This window comes from Erinaceus europaeus, chromosome 17 (genome assembly GCF_950295315.1).
Source record: "Erinaceus europaeus chromosome 17, mEriEur2.1, whole genome shotgun sequence".
Lineage (NCBI taxonomy): Eukaryota > Metazoa > Chordata > Mammalia > Eulipotyphla > Erinaceidae > Erinaceus > Erinaceus europaeus.
In genome coordinates, this window is record NC_080178.1 from 54712700 (window position 1) to 54733305 (window position 20606).

The 20606-nt window shown below is 42.5% G+C and overlaps 1 protein-coding gene across 11 annotated transcripts in view; it reads right to left on the reverse strand.

Moving 5' to 3' along the window:
• Positions 1-20606, reverse strand: part of TENM4 (teneurin transmembrane protein 4) — a 545270-nt gene that overhangs the window by 142371 nt on the left and 382293 nt on the right. The window lies entirely within an intron of this gene.

The following is a 20606-nucleotide window of genomic DNA, read 5'->3' on the forward strand; positions in this document are numbered from 1 at the left end:
TAATGGTTTACAGTTGACAGTAAAATATAATACTTTGTACATGCATAACATTTCCCAGTTTTCCACATAACAACTCAACCCCTACAAGGCCCTCCTCTGCCAACATAATGGAAGCTCTTCTAAACATACACTTCTAACCATTTATCCCAAGACCATGATTTATTTTCACTGCATATGTATTTTAATATAATATGTTTTCCCAGCATACTAGTTTTTTTTTTCCTGCCACTGAATTATCACTGAGGCTTAGTGACTGCAAGACTCCACTCTAAGACCATTTTCTTTCTTTCTCTCTCTCTCTCTCTCTGTCTCTCTCTCTCTCTCTTTTTTGATGGGGTTGGAAGGAGAGAGAAACAGATCTTTAGTTCTGCTCCACTGCTCATGAAGCTTTCCCCCCAGCAAGTGGAGACTGGGGACTTGAACCTGAGTCTTTGTGCATGGTGACATGTACTCTCTACCAAGTGAGCCACTACCTGGCCATTTTCCCTCTGACACTGGAAGTCTTGCAGGCCATATACACATCTTACATATTTGTGTAGACACCTGTCCATCTTTTTCTTTGTGATTTCATCTAGGAGATTTCAGAAGCCCTTCTCAGGGACAGAGACAGGAATAGTGGTGTCTAGCCACTTTCAGTTTGAGTTGTAAACATCTACCTCTCAACTCCATCTGGATTTCATTCTGGCATGTCACAGGAGGTGACATGGGAACCAGAGAGTGAAAACTCCAGGTCCTCCAGGGACTGGCAAGTAAGGTGAGGAAGCAGGCTGGGAGAAAGAGAAGACAGGAAGCTGGGATTGTGATCAATGAGAGTCTTCAAATAAAGTGGGGGTTGGCTCATGCAAGACTTCTGCTCTCCGCCTTGTCAGGGGAAGATATAAACCATAAAGTGGGAAAATGTCCAAGTTCTCAACTCAGGGGCCAGCACTGTAGGCTGGAACACCGCCTCTTCTATCTACCGACTACATCTCCACCACCACCACCCCCCCGCCCCGCCCGGCTTCTCTGCCCATTTTTAAGCTCAGCCTCCCCCAAGTTATTCTAACCACAGGAGCAAGCTGCTGTTAATTTGTAAGTCTTCCTTTTGCAGATATTAAAATGTTCAGATATAGCTAGTAAGACTTACAGACCATGCTGTTTCACTCATCCACTTGACTTCCAGTTTCTCTTTTATTCTTAGCTTCGTAACATCTTAGTATCTTTAAAGATAAGTGCCCTTTCATTAGTATTATTTTTCTATTTCATTTGATAAGACGGAGAGAAAATGAGACAGGAGGGAAGGATAGAGAGAAAGAGAGAAAGATAGACACCTACAGACTTGCTTCACTTGCAGGGGCTCGAACCTGGGTCCTAGCACATGGTATTGTGTGCTCTCAACCAAGTGTTCCACCCCCACCTCCTTTCATTACTCTTCTTCTCCTCCTTTTAAATTTCTTCCATCTATTTATTAGTCCAGGGAAAATCTTAAGCCACTCAATCAACCCCCCCAGCCCCCTTCAGGACCCCATTTGGCAGTGCGCTCCATCTGCAAAATGACACATTGGGAGCATTTCACCTTCTCATCTAGGGACACGTCATGTATCCACATCACTCCTGTCTCATTTTATAGCTTGCAGTAAAGTTTTGCAGGTTTTGTTACACGGGTCACATACAGTTCTCATTAAGATAATATTTTAATTTTTATTGACTTTCTTTTTTTTTTTTTGGACTGGGTCAGTTTTCATTATATTTCATAACTGGCTACTGCAAGCATATGGAAAATCTACAGACTTTTCGAAACCTATCTCAGAGCTCAGCTACAAGTCCCAAATCCTTATTAAGTAAAGCAGTCTCTTCAATGAACATGTTTGGATTCCCTAGGAATATAAACACAGCCTTCACAAATAATAACTTCTGTTTCTTGCTATGTACTGACCCAAACTTCTAAAAGACTCACAGTTACTCATTAGTGATCATCTAACAAACCTGTTTAGGATATAGACAGGAAGCATTGGGTTTTGACTAGAAATCAATGTCTTTATTTTGCTAAATATCTTCTTTTGTTTTCAATATTGTCATGACCGACTAATTGTCATCATTTTTTAAAAATATTTTTTAATCACTTATTGGATACAAAAGACTTAAAGAACTGTCAGAAGGGGCCAGTCAAGGATGCAGTTGGTTGAGCACACATGTCAGCATGTACAAGGACCCAGGTTCAAGCCCTGGGTCCCCACCTGCTGGAGGGTAGCTTCTCAATGGTGAAGCAGGTCTGCAGGTCTCTCTCTCTCTCCCTCCCTCCCTCCCTCCCTCTTTCTTCCCTTTCCTTTTCAATTTCTCTCCATCCCATCAAATAAAAAAAAAAAATGATTCAGAGAAAATTCAGAAGCCTGCAGAATAAGTATGAACCAGATATACCTGGGCCTGTATCCTCGTTCTGAATCTAGGACCTTGAACACAACCTCCCATTTCATCTGGAAAACAGGAGACTAGAACTGACTGTGCAAGCTGCCCATGAGAATCATGCAAAAGTGCATGAAAGGAAAGTAATGTAAATAAATCGTGCTTAGTGTCATGCTGGCACGAAGGCGAAGCGTGACAGATTTTTACTGCCTTCCTCTATCGCTTGAAAGAAGACAATAAGTTTGGGACAAACCATTTCCCAAATGCCAGCTTTCCAGGAACAGCTTGCACTGGGGCTTGAGAAAACTCCAAAATGAATTTGTGGACAAGCCCCAACCCAGTTTTCCAGCTTTAGGGTACATGGTTTTTCCCCCCACTTTCTCAGAATAGACACTCTATCCAGAACTCTTGCAAGAGCTCTTTCATCCTGTGACACAAAAGGGAAAGAAAATAAATAAGTAAATAAATAAATAAAGATCAGGCAGACATGTAATGTGAGCCAGAAATGAAACAGACAGAGCTGCTATTAGCCTCGGACATGAGTGCTTTGTTGTCGAAGGTCTGAACAAGCAGCTCTTCAAATCTAAACCAGATGTGCAGAGGTTTCTGGTGTGTGGCATTTTTTTAATAACCCTTCATCTAACACTCACAGACCTGTCATATCTGCAGAAGGTTCTCCACCCTGCAGAAGCAGTGAAAGAGCCTGCCTGCCTTTCTGGTAAAGATGCAAGTACCAATGTTTTCTAGATGGTCAAGACAATGGAGCTTTTCCCTAAGCAGAGATGGCTTGCCTGATTGACAAGCACATCCCTGCAATGTCCCCAGAGCACAGCCTCCTGCATGTACTCATCTCTCAGGGGAACCAGATCTAAGGGGCCTAGGAAGTGGCTCCTGTCTCCAGGGCCTTCTGGAGTCAGCACAGACATGGATTCAAGAGTCGGACACCCTATACTAGAACCATGTCTGTCTGTCTGTCTGTCTGTCTGTCTCTCTCTCCCTCCTTCCCTCTCTCCCTCCCTCTCTCCCTCCCTCCAGGCTTATTGATGGGGTTTGGTGTCAGCTCTACGCATCCACTGCGCCTGGCAGTGATTTCTCCCATTTTATGGGATAGGACATAGATAAATTGAGAAAGGAAGGGGAGATAGGGAGAGAGAAAAACAGACACCTGCAGACCTGCTTCACCACTTGTGAAGCATCCTCCCTGCACATGGGGAGCTGGGAGCTCAAACCCAGATCCTTGCACTTAGTACTATGTGCACTTCACCTGGTGCTCCACACCTGACACCCTTTGCTCCCCTCTCTCTACCTCATTCTGCATCTCTAGGAATACAGTGACAACCTCTTCTGCCTCCTACAAACTGTCCAGAATTCTAGTCTGTTGATGCCCATGAGAACACTAAGCCTTCTCCAGAGACCTCCATCAGTGGTGAAACTATTAATGACTGTTATAGTAATAGCCACAATAGACACGTGTACAGCTCCGTACTTTGCCCGTCCTGTCCTTGTTCTCAGTATAAATTTCACAAGCATAAACTTATTCAGTCTTTGAAATTCTCCCCCAGGAGGTGGGGGCAAGAAGTATTGCCCTCATATATCAGATAAGGAAACTGAGGTATGAAACTGCCCTGTGTGACATCATTAGGAGTACAAAACAGTCTCACAAATTCAGATCTACTCTTAACCACCAAGCCTCCCCTAATTCCTCTCTCTCTCCTTTCTCTCTCTCTCTCTCTCTCTCTCTCTCTCTCTTTGGTCTAGTGATGCCTTTCCATGCAAGGACTACTCATAATTCAGACCAACAAAGACTTATTCCATGAAGGAATTTGTTTCTAGAACGCCCTGCATACTCTGCCATCAGTACAGATCCCACCCCTCCTCTACCTTTAAGCTTTGCTCTGCCCTCATCCTCAGTGTCCTTAGTCCACAGGAAGAGGGTCTCCCTTTCAGGCCCTCGACCCTGCCTCTAGCCTGTCACCCATCACCTCTCTGCCCCTCTCTCCTGGGCCACAATCTTGATATTGATCTTCTCTTCTGGCTCCCTTCCCATGGCTGACAACACGTTGGAGGCCCCCTCCCTCCACCCAACTTATATAAACCTTGCCTTGAACCTGCCTCCTCCTCCTGTCTGCTTGTCTCCTCCCCTAATCCATCTAGAAGGAGCTTTTTCTTTCCTGCACCTCTGATTTCCTCCTGAACTCCCAGTGACCCTGCCTCCACTTGTGACAGGGGGTGGGCTCTACCCCCTCCCAAGGCTGGCTGTAACTTCCTCTCCTGCAGTGCCCAGCTCCTCTGCAGAGGCTCACAGACTCTTCTCCAAGGCTGCTGTGTGCCTCTCCCCTGCCCTCCTTCAGGCTGCTGGGGTTCCCTCTTCACCCCATTCCATTCCCACATGTTTCCCTCACATATATGCTGGCCCCTGGAACTTTGTCCCTGACACACCAATTTATTCATCTGTCTATTAGTAACTGCTAATAAGTAATATCCACTTAGGAATTCTAGCTGTAGCTCGAGTCACATAAGAACTCACAGCTCCCTCAACAAACCCACATGCCCTCTCTGCCTCCCTTAATCGATTTCTTCCTGCCTTGATAGGGCACTATTTGTATTGCTCAGCTTTTGCATCTGATAGTGCTGGGGACTGAACCTGGAGCCTCGAAGTTGCAGGCATGAGAGTCTTTTTCTATGACCACTGTGCTATTTTCTCAGCTCTATAAAACATTATATGTGTATATATATAATATTGTCATTGTGGTCATTATTGTTGTTATTGATGTTGTCATTGTTAGAGAGGACGGAAAGAAATGGAGAGAGGAGGGGGTCGGGCGGTGGCGCAGTGGGTTAAGCGCATGTGGCGCAAAGCGCAGGGACTGGCGTAAGGATCCCAGTTCGAGCCCCCGGCTCCCCACCTGCAGGGGAGTCACTTCACAGGCGGTGAAGCTTGTCTGCAGGTGTCTATCTTTCTCTCCCCTTCTCTGTCTTCCCCTCCTCTCTCCATTTCTCTCTGTCCTATCCAACAACGAATTGCATCAACAAGGGCAATAATAATAACCACAACGAAGCTACAACAAGGGCAACAAAAGGGGGAAAAAATGGCCTCCAGGAGCGGTGGATTCATGGTGCAGGCACCGAGCCCAGCAATAACCCTGGAGGAGGAAAAAGAAAAAAAAAAAGAAATGGAGAGAGGAGGGGAAGATAAGGGGAGAGAAAGACAGATACCTGCAGACCTGCTTCAGCGCCTGTGAAGTGATTCCCCTGCAGGTGGGGTGTCGGGGGCTCGAACCGGGATCCTTATGCTGGTTCTTGCTCTTCACGCCACATGTGCTTAACCCACTGCACCACTGCCCGACCCCCTAATTATATATTTTAACAACAGAGAGAAACATACAGAGAGGCCAGAGCACTGCACACCTTTGGCTTATGGAGGTGAGGAACTTGAACCTGGGACCTTGGAGTCTCAAGCATAAAAGGCTGTAGTAGTAACCATGGCACCACCTTCCCAGTCCTCCTTCTTATTCCCTAACTTAGCTGACCATATTGCTACACTGCCATTCTTCAAGGTGTAATGTCCTTCCTTTCCTTTACAGCTAAAGTCCAAGTGGTGGATAAAGTCAGTGCTCAGTCCTTTGTGGCCAAGCAGTGGCCTTTGCCCAAGTTCAGAGACCTTCTCTTTCCCTATAGGTTACTGAAACTGTCTTTCAGTTAGTCACCCTATTTTAGTCTGTAAAACCATTCCATCTGCATGTAGCACTACCAAAGGGATCTTTTAAGGATTCAAATCACACTAGGGTCCCTCCACCTATAAAAATCAGATTTGTCGCACGTGGCACAAAGCACAAGGACCGGCTTAAGTTCCTGGCTCGAGCCCCCGGCTCCCCACTTGCAGGGGAGTCACTTCACAGGCGGTGAAGCAGGTCTGCAGGTCTTTCTCTCCCCCATCTGTCTTCCCCTCCTCTCTCCATTTCTCTCTGTCCTATATGACAACGACAACATCAACAACAACAACAACAATGATAACTACAACAACAATGAAAAACAAGGGCAACAAAAGGGATAATAAATATTAAAAAAATAAGATCAGATTTGTGAGGAACTTCCAGAGGCGTGGCTATGGAGTAGCAACAGATACATTTTGCTCTTCCTGATGAACTAGGAAAAGGAATGATTAATCAGCTAAAGGTTCAATAACTTACCACTAAGTTCTCTTCAAGAACTCACCAAGCCACAGGTGAGTACAAACATGTGTGGCCTATGGACAGAAAGGGGCCGAGGGAAAAATTCCTGAGACTGAAAGACTCACCACTTTGGATACTAAAGTCTCCATTGGCTGTTGCCCCTCAGAGGTTGGAACAGCATCAGGGAAATCTTATATGGATATCAAGGGCATAGAAATAGCTGGGTGACTCAGGATAAAATCTACCCTCTCAGTTATCTGGAGGTGTGGATGTGGAGTAGAAGCCTTTTAACATCGCTCTCCTGATAGACTGGGAAGAGATGTTTAGAATCACTTGAGGACACAACAGAGTGCAGCTGGGGTTTCAGCAGGAGTCACTGGGCTGCTCACTGCTGCTCAGCTCTAGCTGGCAGTGGAGCAGAAGATCAGGCAAGGGATTTGTACCATCAGGTATGGGAGTCTCTTTGCACAACCATTGTACTATTGACCCTCCATCTTGTTTTATCTCTTTTTCATAAGTGAGTGATTAAGCTAAAATAATCTACGTATAATTAAAAAGCCCTCTGATTGGCTCAGGCTTACATAGCCCACAGGGAAGCTAAACTACAGACAATACACTGTCAAGATAACAAGGTTAAACAGCAGCTGTGCTTCACCTCAAGGATAGAGATAAAATAGAACAACTGTTAAGATTTGAAACTGTGGAGAAGACCACCTGGGACCACAATAAGATTTCAGGAACCCACCAAATCAGTGGTGAGTACAAACACGTGTGGCTCATGGACAGAGAGGAGCCAGGGAGAGATTAAGTGGCTGGTAACAGTCCGGCAGTATATCAGTTGAGACACCACCTCCAGTCTGTTTCACCAACAAAAAGTTGGCTGAAGGGAGAAGACTCCACTAAGACTCACGAAATGCAACTGTGAATCTCCATTGCTACTGCCCTCAGAATCTCAAGCATCAAGAGGGAGGCCCTTGCTGACACCAGGGGACAGAGAACTAACTAGTAAACCCAGGAGAAGATCTATACCTAGTGATGGCCTAATGGTGGGGCTGTGAGAGTCTGTTTGCATAACCACTGGATTACCTCTCCAACACCCTGCTTTATTTCTTGGTCAGGAGTCAGTGATTAAGCTAGGAAGACTACTGATAGTTTAAAAGCCCTCAGGCTCCCATAGCCTACAGGGAAGAAAAAGAACAAAAGAGGCTTTTAAGCCACTAAGTTCCAACTCAGGAATTAAAATAATACTGAAACAACTCTCAATTACCACAAGTGTATACCCTTTAATTACTTAATTTAGACACAAGTCAATCCAAGCAAGAGTGATCAGTAACTTGAAAAATACTGAGAGAGGGACCTCATAATATACTACATAAAATGGTTAAATCAACAAGAAAAAATATTGGAGAGATGAACCAGAACAAGAGTCCAGATAATATCCCCTCCAAAGGTTGAAGCACAAAATAATGAGGTCAACATCCAAACACAAGTTAAGAAAATAATTGCAGGAGTAAGTAAAGAGTTTGAAAGAATTGTCATCAGAAATGATGAAACAACAAATGAGACTCTGGAAGAAAACACTAATTATCTCAAGGTTATTAGAGAGCTGAGTGTTGAAATAGCTGAGCTAAGAACACAACTAGCTGAATAAGCTAAAACAGTAGCAGAACAGGGTAACAAAATAGATGAACTCTAGAAAACAGCAGAAGGGAGAGAGAGCAGAATAAAGGAGGCTGAAGACAGAATTATCAAGATTAAGGGAAAATTAGAGACAACTAAAAAAGAAGTAAGATCTCAAAAGTAGATTAAGAAATTCTGAAAACTACAACAGAGAACTATGGGAAGACTTCAAAAGAAATAATATACACATATTGGCTTACCAGAGGAAGAAAGAGACGGAGGGGAAGAAAGCATTATTCAGGACATAATAGCTGAGAACTTCACTAGTCTAGACAACATCAAAGACATAAAGGTTCAAGAAGCTCAGAGGGTAACAAACAGAACTAACCCAGACTTAAAGACACCAAGACACAGCCTATTTAGAATGGAAAGGAATAAGGATAAAGAAAGGATCCTGAATGCTACAAGAGAAAAACAAAGAGTCATCTACAGAGGAAAACCCATAAGATTAGAAGCAGAGTTCTCCACACAAACTCTACAGGCCAGACGAGAATGGCAAGATATCTATCAAGTGTTCAATGAGATAGACTTTCAACCAAGACTACTGTATCCTGCTATACTGTCATTCAGATTAGATGGAGGCAAAAAACTTTCTCAGATAAGCAATAGTTGAAAGAATCAACTATCACCAAGCCTGCCCTGAAATAAGTTCTGAAAGGTCTCCTATAAACAGTCAGACCACCATAAATATGCCTATATTTTTAGAGAACACTCTAAAAATCTACAAGAATGGTGTTAAAATTTCTTCAATCTTTGATATCAATAAATATCAATGACCTGAATTCAACTATTAAAAGGCACAGAGTAGGAAGATGGATCAGAAAACACAACCCAACAATATGCTGTCTACAGGAAACCCACATAACTCAACAAGACAAACACAGACTCAAAGTGAAAGGATGAAAAATTATCATACAAGCCAATGGCCCACAAAAAGAGGGCAGGAACAGCTATTCTCATATCTGACATGATAGACTTTAAAATAAATAAAATTTTAAAAGATAAGGATGGACTTTAAATAATGTTCAGAGGGTCAGTCTATCAAAAGGACTGAATAATTATTAACATCTATGCACCCAATGAGAAGCCATTTAAATACACCAAACATCTCCTGAAAGAGCTACAGCAATATATTAACAGCAACACAGTCATAATAGGGGAATTCAACACCCCACTCTCTCAACTTAACAGATTATCCACACAGAAAATCAATAAAGTAACTAGGGAGCTAAATGAAGAGATAGATAAACTAGAACTATTGGACATTTTCAGAATCATTCACCCCAAGAAACTGGAATACACATTTTACTCAAATCCACATGGATCATTCTCAAGGATAGACCATATGTTAGGCCACAAAGACAGCATCAGCAAATTCAAGAGCACTGAAATCATCCCAAGCATCTTCTCAGATCACAGTGGAATTAAACTAACACCTTAACAATCAACAAAAGATTAGTAATAGTCCCAAAATGTGGAAGCTCAACAGTACACCACTTAACAACTGCTGGGTCAAAGAGGAAATCAAGGACTAAATCAAAATGTTTTGAGAGTTCAATGAAAATGAAGACACAAGCTATCAAAATATCTGGGACACTGATAAGGCAGTACTGAGAGGGAAGTTCATAGCCATACAAGCACACATTAGGAAACAAGAAAAAGCACAAATAAACAGCCTGATTGCACATCTTAAAGATCTAGAAGAAGAACAACAAAGGTACCCTAAAGCAACCAGAAGGACAGAAATCACTAAAGTTAGGGCAGAAGTCAGTAACATTGAAAATAAGAAAACCATACAAAAGATCAATGAAAGTAAATGTTGGTTCTTCGAAACAGTGAACAAAATTGACAAACCTTTAGCCAGACTCACAAAACAAAAAAGGTAGAAGACCCAAATAAATCAGATCATAAATGAAAGAGGAGATATCACAATAGACTCCACAGAAATTTAACATATCATGCGAAGATTCTATGAAAAACTACATGCCACCAAGCTAGAGAACCTGGAAGAAATTGACGCTATCCTAGATACCTACAAACTTCCAAAACTAAGTAAAGAGGCCCATCACAGCTAATGAAATTGAAACAGTTATCAAAAATGGTTTTACAAATGAATTCTACAAAACCTTCAAAGAATAACTAATACCTCTACTTTTAAAAGTCTTCCAGAAGATTCAAGACACTGGAATACTCCCCTCCCGATTCTATGAAGCCAACATCACTGTGATACCCAAAGCAGACAGGGACACAACCAAAAAAGAAAACTACAGACCAATATCTCTGATGAACATAGATGCGAAAATATTGAACAAAATTCTAGCCAACCAGATACAGCAGTATACTAAAAAGAGTGTTCATCATGACCAGGTGGGGTTTATCCCAGGCATGCAAGTTTGGTTTAAGATATGTAAATTTATCAACATTATCCACCACATCAATAAAAGCAAGACCAAAAACCACATGGTCATATCAATACATGCAGAGAAAGCCTTTGACAAAATCCAACATCCCTTTATGATCAAAACACTATAAAAAAATGGGAATAGATGGAAAATTCCTGAAGATAGTGGAGTCTATATATAGCAAACCTACAGCCAACATCATACTCAATGGTGAAAAACTGGAAGCATTTCCCCTCAGATCAAGTACTAGACAGGGCTGCCCACTATCACCATTACTATTCAACATAGTGCTGAAAGTTCTTGCCATAGCAATCAGGCAGGAGCAAGGAATTAAAGGGATGTAGATTAGAAGAGAAGAAGTCAAACTCTCCCTATTTACAGATGACATAATAATATACATAGAAAAACCTAAGGAATTCAACAAGAAGCTATTGGAAATCATCAGGAAATACAGTAAGGTGTCAGGCTATAAAATTAACATTCAAAAGTCAGTGGCATTCCTCTATGCAAACACTATGTTAGAAGAAGTTGAAATCCAGAAATCAATTCCTTTTACTATAGCAACAGAAAAACTATCTAGGAATAAACCTAACCAAAGAAGTGAAAGACTTGTATACTGAAAATTATTAGTCACTACTGATGGAAATTGAAAAAGACACAAAGAAGTGGAAAGATATTCCGTGTTCATGGGTTGGAAGACATAACATTATCAAAATGAATATACTACCCAGAGTTGTATACAAATTTAATGCTATCCCCATCTAGATCTGAATAACATTTTTTAGGAGAATAGAATAAATGATACAAATGTTTATCTGGAACCAGAAGAGACCTAGAATTGCCAAAACAATCTTGAGAAGAAAGATCAGAACTAGAGGCATCACATTCCAAGATCTCAAAATATATTATAGGGACATTGTCATCAAAACTGCTTAATACTGGAACATGAATAGACATACTGACCAGTGGAATATAATCGAGAGCCCAGAAGTAAGCTCCCACACCTATGGACATCTAATCTTTGAGGAATGTGTCCAGACTATTAAATGGGAAAAGCATTGTCTCTTCAACAAATGGTTGTTGGAAAAAATGGATTGAAACACGCAGAAGAATGAAACTGAAACACTATATTTCACCAAATACAAAAGTAAATTCCAAGTGGATCAAGGACTTGGATGTTAGACCAGAAACCATCAGGTACTTAGAGGAAAATATTGGTAGAACTCTTTTCTGCATAATTTTTTAAAGACATCTTCAATGAAACAAATCCAATTACAAAGAAGACTAAGGCAAGCATAAACCTACGGGACTACATAAAATTAAAAAGCTTCTGCACATCAAAAGAATCCACTACCCAAACCAAGAGACCCCTCACAGAATGGGAGAAGATCTTTACATGCCATACAGGACAAAAGGGTAATAACCAGAATAAATAAAGAGCTTACCAAACTCAACAAGAAAACAAATAACCCCATCCAAAAATGGGGGGAGGACATGGACAGAATATTCACCACAGAAGAGATCCAAAAGGCCGAGAAACACATGAAAAAATTCTCTTAAGTCTTTGATTGTTAAAGAAATGCAAATAAAGACAATAATGAGATACCACTTCACTCCTGTGAGAATGTAATACATCAGAAAAGGTAAAAGCAGCAAATGCTGGAGAGGTTATGGGGTCAAATGAAACCTCCTGCACTGCTGATGGGAATGCAAACTGATCCAACCTCTGTGGAGAACAGTCTAGAGAACTCTCAGAAGGCTAGAAATGGACCTACCCTATGATCCTGCAATTCCTCTCCTGGGACTATATCCTATGGAACCCAACACACCCATCCATAAAGATCTGTGTACACATATGTTCTTAGCAGCACAATTTGTAATAGCCAAAACCTGGAAGCAACTCAGGTGCCCAACCACAGATGAGTGGCTGAGCAAGTTGTGATATATATACACAATGGAATACTACTCAGCTATAAAAAATGGTGACTTCACAGTTTTCAGCTGCTATTGGATGGACCTTGAAAAATTCATGTTAAGTGAAATAAGTCAGAAACAGAAGGATGAATATGGGATGACCTCACTCTCAGGCAGAAGTTGAAAAACAAGATCAGAAGAGAAAACACAAGTAGAACCTGAACTGGAATTGATGTATTGCACCAAAGTAAAAGACTGGGGTGGGTCTGGGGGGGAGAATACAGGTCCAAAAAGGATGACAGAGGATCTAATGGGGTTTGTATTGTTATATGGAAAACTGGGAAATGTTATACATGTATTGTATTTACTGTTGAATGTAAAACATTAATTCCCCAATAAATAAATTACAAAAAAAAAATATTTGGAACTGTGAACTCTTAAGTACCTTACTTAGATACAAGTGAATCCAGTTGAGTGTGATCAATGGGTTGAAAAGTAGTGAGGGAGGGACCCTTCAAGCCTGGAAGTTGTACTCAGCATAAGAAAGTACTGTCTTGCTGCTCCAATCATCCACTTCTTTCTTCAATTTGAACACAAAACCCTATCTTCCATCTTCCAAAAGAAGCTGTGTAAGCATCACTTAAATGGGAAAGAGAAGGATTAAAGTGGAATGATCTCATAGACAGAAGTTGAAAAGAACAGAAGGGAAAACACTAAGCAGAGCTTGGACTGGGTTTGGTTTATTGCACCAAAGGAAATGACACTGGGTTGGGGGGGGGGGGTGTTCTGGTTCTGGAATATGATGGCAGAGGAGGACCTAGTAGGGATTATATTGTTAAGTAGAAAATTGAGAAATGTTACACATGTACAAACTAGTGTATTTTACCATTGAGTGTTAACCATTAATCCACAAGTGAAGAAGAAGAAGGAGGAGGAGGAGGAGGAGGAGGAGGAGGAGGAGGAGGAGGAGAAGAAGAAGGAGAAGAAGAAGAAGAAGAAGAAGAAGAAGAAGAAGAAGAAGAAGAAGAAGAAGAAGAAGAAGAAGAAGAAGAAGAAGAAGAAGAAGGAGAAGAAGGAGAAGAAGGAGAAGAAGGAGAAGAAAAAAAAAAACCAGCCAGCCCACAATGTCCTGCCTCAGGCTGGCCCTAACCTCTTCCTCTTCTCTGGGCTATCCGCCTCCCCATTATATCTTCCCCTTCACTCCCAGTCCCCCAAACATATCAGGCTCTCTGCTCATGGACATAAGTAGCAGAAAAAAATGGGAAGAGAGGTGTGGGAATAGGAATCTAGAAACCATGGATTCAATCAGCTGGATTCAACTCTGAGCTTCACAGGCCTTTTAGGAAAACACCAACTTGGCATGTCTATTGGGAACAGGATTAGAGATGGTCCACACCAAACACCTAGGCTAGTACTCAGGCCTAATAGTCACTGAATGGACTCTAGCCATGAGGATTGCTAATTGAGCCACTAGTTTGTGAAGCAGGCAGGAGTCTTTGAAGATTCCACTGCCTGTGGGATCTGAAGAATGGCCAAGTTATAAGAACAAGTGGTTGAATGGTGGAATGTTCTGGAACTTGACTTCCCATCTGTTGAGTTATAGCAGTGCCACCAAGGAAGAACTGTGGACTTGAACCCATTTCTAAGTTGTCCTTCTGCACTGAATCCAGAAGTTTCGAAGGGCACTTATCTCTCAGGACAGGAAGACCAGCTATCAGTGGGGAGTTGATGGGGTCCTGAAGTGGGGGGCTACTGAACTCTTGATTGTTTCCTTTTGATGGGTAAGGCTCTATACCTCCTCTCTGATTCTCATTTTTGCTCTACCACCCAGCATTAGCTGCCAAGGATTTATTTATTTATTTATTTATTTATTTATTTATTTATTTATTTTGCTACCAAGATCATTGTTGGAGCTCATTGTCTGCATGACAACTCCACTAATCCTGAAGGCCATTTTTTTCCCTTTTCTTCTTCTCTTGTTAAAATCTATTTATGCTGGATGCTTTTACTACTGTACCATTTTTAATCTATAGGATAGAGACAGATATCAAATGAAGGGGGAGATAGACAGGGAGAGATAAAAGGAGACACCTGTATCACTATTTCTCCATTCATGAAGCTTCCCCCCTGCAGGTAGGGCTTTGAATATGGGCCTCTGCACAGTGCAGTACATTTGCTCAACTGGGTATGACACCACATGACCCCTTACTTTTTCTTTGACAGAGAATAAGAACCAAAGAAAGACAGAGAAGGGAGAGAGTCAGAGAGAAGGAGAGATACCTTCAGCACTACCCATGAAGTTTCCTCCCTGCAGGTGGGTACTGGGATGTGAACCAGCGTGCAGCAAGCACCATGCAAATCCTCTTTTGCTAGCTGTTCAGATGAGATGAGCTACCACTGACATTATCATGGACACAAAGTGGTTCACTGAGCAACTTCACAGATGATGCGGAGCCCAGCTTACTCCTGTCACTGCAACTCTGCCCCACTTCTTCTCCTCAGAGCAGCTGGGTGCCAATCACACACAACTATTGGCCTCTTATAGCCCCGCTGCACACTGCCTTGCCTACCACCCCTTTGCTCATAGACCTCTATCTACCTGGAGCGAGCACAAAACCCTCTTCCTCTTGATTCTGCTTCTTTAAAAACATTTTTTATTTATTATTGAATAGAGACAGAGAAAAATTGGGAAGGGAAGGAGAGACAGAGTGGAGAGAGACAGAGAGATACCTTCACCCCTGCTCACCACTCATGAAGTTTTCCCCCTGCAGGTGAAGACAGGGGCTTGAACTTAGGCCCTTGCACACTATAATTTATGCATTTAACCAGGTGCAACACTGCCTGGCCATGCTCCCTCTTCCTTCTTAATTTGAAAAAATTCTACTCAGCATTAAAGGCTTGCTCTAGTATTACGGCATCCACCCTTCCTGCCCTCCCAGCTGGCTGTGCCTTGGACCTCAAGGATTTTCTACCAAGGTCTCAGAAGTGCCCTTGCTTTCACCTTTTCTCAGATCAGAGGCAATTGCTTTGCAAAAGCTTCACCATCTTACTCTAGATCATAAACGACTTTGGCCAGAAGCCACATCCGGCCTTCTCTCTAGTTCCAACTTGGGGAAGAGCAGGAAGGCAGAGTTTGCTGGAGAATAGAGGGAAAAGGGGAGCAACAACTTTTCTTGCCCCTGTATGTAGACCAGGGCCATTCACAGCAGGGAAGCAGGAATCAGAGGACTCTTCTCTCCACTTACACTTATACTTACGGGGACAAGCAGGCACAAATCTGCTTTTAACCTCAACTCTCACTTCTTTTCTCTGGGGAGGTCTCGATGCATTGTGAGCTATCTCTAATACTTCCCAACTTGTTAACACTGTCACAGTGCCAGGGTGGCCTATCCTTATGTGTTTCAGCATCAACCAACGTGAAAAGACTAGGATCTATCCAGATCCGAAACACTGCAGTGTTGACCTATCAGGACTTGAATTCACAAGTGAAGCACGTAGAGAAACTGGACTTTAAAACTGTGGGAGCTGGGAAGATTTTATTTTGTTTTGTTTTTCCTCTAGGGTTATTGCCCAGATGTCCCATTTTTCCCCCCATTTTATTGGATAGGACAGAGAGAAACTGAGAAGAGAGGGGGAGACAGAAGGAGAGAGAATGATAGACACCTGCAGGCTTGCTTCACAACTTGTGAAGTATCCCCCACTGCAAGTGGGGTGCCAGGGGCTCAAACCCAGGTCCTTACACAGTGGGAAATTTTCTTTTCCTTGTCTTTCTAGTGTCATTAGAACACTTCCTGGGTTGATATAAAAGGGTTACTAATCATCATAGGCAAGCTAACAAGAGGGAAATCACATTCAATATGACGTAATAGAAATAAATTATAACTAACCACGGCAAGTAGCGGCACATGTCCATACCTTCACATACTAACTGTGACTTGAGACAAGTCACTTACATTCTCAGGGCAACAATTTCTTCACAGTAAAGTGAATCAAAATGCACAGTGTATGAGCTCCTCTTGAGGACTAAATGACACACAGAAAGAGTGAAGTTAAGGTCTCTGGAACCCAGAAGACACTCTAAATGTTTGCTAAACCAATGATCCAAAGGGAAGTAAATGGTGACCCTCCCCCTCCTTTCCCCCACCCCCATCCCAGGACAAGACCAATGGCAGGAGGTGGATGGCTAAAGAAAGAGGATCCTAAATTTTCAGTTCAGACAGGTAAAACTTCAAATCTTGGCTTCTCTCTTAGCATCTGAGAATCTCCATTTTCTCATCTGCAGTTGAGGCTGATAATAAAAATAAGAACAACCACCTTCCAGACTAATTGAGAGACTTAGAGAATGTACCAGATGTCCTTTGTAAACTGCAACAGTGAATTATACTTTGGTTGCTAGAGTACAGCCTCATTTATTCCTATATCTTAGGTTGGAGAAGAAGAAAAGCTATCAGTTTCCTTTTTTTTTCCCCTTTGGGGAGGGGGGTTTTAATAGTTTATAGTCAACAGTAAGATACAGTAGTTGGTACATATGTAACATTTCTCAGTTTTCCACATAACATTCTAACCCTCCCCCCCCAGGTTCTCCTCCACCATCATATTCCAAGACCTGAACACTCACCCTTCCCCAGAGTCCTTTATTTTGGTGCGATATACCAAGTCCAGTCCAAGTCATGCTTTGTATTTTCCCTTCTTAGTCTTAAACTTCTATGAGTGAAATCATCCCATATCCATCCTTCTCTTTCTGGCAGCCTCTTAATTTATTCAGTATCTGTGCTCAGCAAGGTTTCCTGCTTCCAACTGAGTCCTCACATTTTTGGACTTCCACATGTGGGAAGAAGACACTTTGTAAAACATTCCCTATTTTCTTGTTCTATTCCCAAACTAGCTTGATTTCAGGGTGTCCTTCTGACTGTCTGCCTGTCTGAATGCATCTAGTCCAGAAGGAACTCTGTCAACACCAGGTCTCTGTGTGTATATATTTGTGTACACAGCTTGTCAAGTGCTTTTAGGATTTTTCTTCCCCCAAGGCAAAAGATAAAACCCATTCAATTTAAAATCACCAGCTGGATTATGTTAAATGGAGAGAAAAGAAAAAAAAGGACACAATCCAGTCATTTGTCACATTAAACACAATTATTTCTTCTGTTACTTAATTGCAAACAGACATAAATACTCTGTATTCTGGCAGTCAGACTCTGTATTTCCATAGGTAATGGAGGGAGGGTTCAGATTCCAATTTGTGTGTCAAGCAAACCAGAGAGTTAGCATTTGTTTATTGGGATCATGATAACTTCACTAGAGCACGCCCCAAACTTTTAATTAACCTGCCAAGACAAATTACCACTCACAGTTCACAGGTAACAACCTCAGACAGCTGAGACTCAATGCCAGGGATGCTTGGGGAGAGAGGGATTAATAGCAACTTCAGAATCAGTCTGTTTTTGTGTGAAAGAAGAAAAAAAAAAGGCATTCATTAAACAATCACTGTAGCTTGAAGGAAGATAGACAAGTGGGAAAGGCAACAGGAGAGGGCGGACAGGAAAGAATGTTAACAACATGCATTAATCGAGTGTCTGAATCTGCCCTTTCCAAGAGTCACATGGAGAATGGGAGACTGCAACTACTATTTCAATTCTAGACAAGAAAGCTGATGTGACTGCTCAGAGAACACACTGGGACAGGAATGGAAACTAGTACTCAAGAGCCAGACAGTGTCGCACCTGGTTAAGCACACACATTACAGAGTGTAAGGACCCACGTTCAAGTCCCTTGTTCCCACCTGCAGGAGGAAAGCTTCATGAGTGGTGAAGCAGTGCTGCAGATGTCTGTCTCTCTCCTTCTTTATCTACCCCCTCCTCTCAATTTTTCTCTGCCTTTATCTAATAAATAAATAAATAAAATAGTTCTCATAATATATATATGCACATTTTTTCCCCCAAACAAGAGCACTGCTCAGCTCTGGCTTGTGGTGGTGCTGGGGATTAAAACTGGGACCTTGGAGCTCAGGCATAAGAGTCTTCTGCATCACTGCTGTGCTATGTCCCTGACCCATACATGATGCATATGTTTTCAAGGACCAGAGAATGGGCTCTAACTCAGTACCTATTGGGCCATAATTTCTGGAAAAGAAAACACCCCATGACCTGAATTTTAAAGTAGTTTCCCAGGAGATTTCAATGCACAGCGAGTGTAGCAAATAATCTAGATGATATAGTAGCAAACGGACAGGCAATGTTATACCCAATAGAGCACATATGTTGCCATGCATGAGAACCCAGGTTCAAGACCCCTGTCCTCACCTGCAGGGGGCAGTTCTTTATGAATAGTGGATCAGTTGTCTCTCCTCTCCCTCTCACTCCTCCCCTCCCCCCCACACACATACAAAGAAAAGAAAATGGCTACCAAGAATGGTGGAGTTGTGTAGGTACCAGCCCCCAGAGATAAATAAATAAACTGAGCAGCTTTGGTATCCGCAGGGGCTGGGGTGGAAGGCAGATTCCGAGGGCCTACCTAGACCCACCAAAGCAAGACCCACATTTGAACAAAACTTACCTGGTGGCTGTGGAACCCTGGGCAGCCACATGCAGCTTCTCCGCTTCCCAAGACACTTGCAGGGTTAAGGGCAGTATAGACAACTCTCCTGCTTTAGGTGAGAACCAGAGGGAGAAGCAAGGCCAAGTCCTTAATTACAAAGCAGGTTGGCAAGCTCTGACAAGCCAGGCGCTAGCAGAATTACCCAACTAGCTGGGTTTGATGCACACCCTAATTAAAAGAGGCTTTCTTGTGGTGGGGGGGTTTGCAGTAATATGCCCTTCCATATTTATGCTTGGCTATTAACAGTGAAGAGTTTGGATGGTGAGTGGTCTGTACTCTCAGCCCTGCCTGGAAAATTAGGAGAATGAGGTCCTAGGATTATTTACTTCAGCCAAGGAGCAAAAGCAGCCTAAGTGTCCACGAGCAAGAGGGCTCTGCATTCAACAAAACCCTGGTCTAATAGATGACACTGTCCTCCCAGTCCTTTGTCCTGCTATCTCACTCTCTCCCCAAACTTTTTTTTGATGTTCCTTTTAAAATTTTTTCTTTATTATATTTATTTATTTTCCCTTTTGTTGCCCTTGTTTTTATTATTGCTGTTGTTATTGATGTTGTCGTTGTTGGATAGGATAGAGAGAAATGGAGAGAGGAGGGGAAGACAGAGAGGGGGAGAGAAAGATAGACACCTGTAAACCTGCTTCACTACCTGTGAAGTGACTCCCCTGCAGGTGGGAAGCTGGGGGCTGGAACCAGGATCCTTATGCTGGTCCTTGCGCTTTGTGCCACGTGCGCTTAACCACTGCACTACAGCCTGACTCCGTCTCCCCAAACTTTTAGCTTCTTCTTCCTAATTCTATTTTCACTTTAATTTTTCACCACCACAGTTATCGCTGGAGCTTGGTGCCTGGATGACTCCACCATTCCCAAAGGCAGATTTGCTCTGGATTTTTTTTGTAAGGGTGAGAGACAAATACATATTCACAGAGATAGATAAAGAAAGGGGGAGAGGGAGAAAGAGAAAGAATCTTTGTAGCACCTCTCCACAGTTCATGAAGCTTCCCCACTGCAGGAGCTCCCATGGACTTATCCAGGGCACATAGTAATGTGTGTGCTCTACTGGGTAAGCTTCTTGCTGCACCCCCAAACTATTTTTTAAAATTATGTTAGAGAGAAATAGAGCAAGAGGGGGGAGGAGTGAGAGGGAAAAAGACACCAACTTGAAGCACTGCTTCACTGCTTGTGAAGCTTCCCTTCCCCTCCACCTACCCCTGCAGCTAGGGAGCAGGGGCTTGAACCTGGGTCCTTTCACATGGCAACATATGTGCTTTGCTGATTGTATTACCACCCAGCTCTGCCCCTTCCAAATATTTAACCTCTCTTTCATATCTGTCAGTATTACTGGCCCCAAACACAAATAAGAGGACAGATACATTTCAAAGCCTAAATATCTCTCTCTCTCTCTCTCTCTCTCTCTCATACACACACACACATCAAGTCAGTGATTTGAACTGAGTGAGGGTCT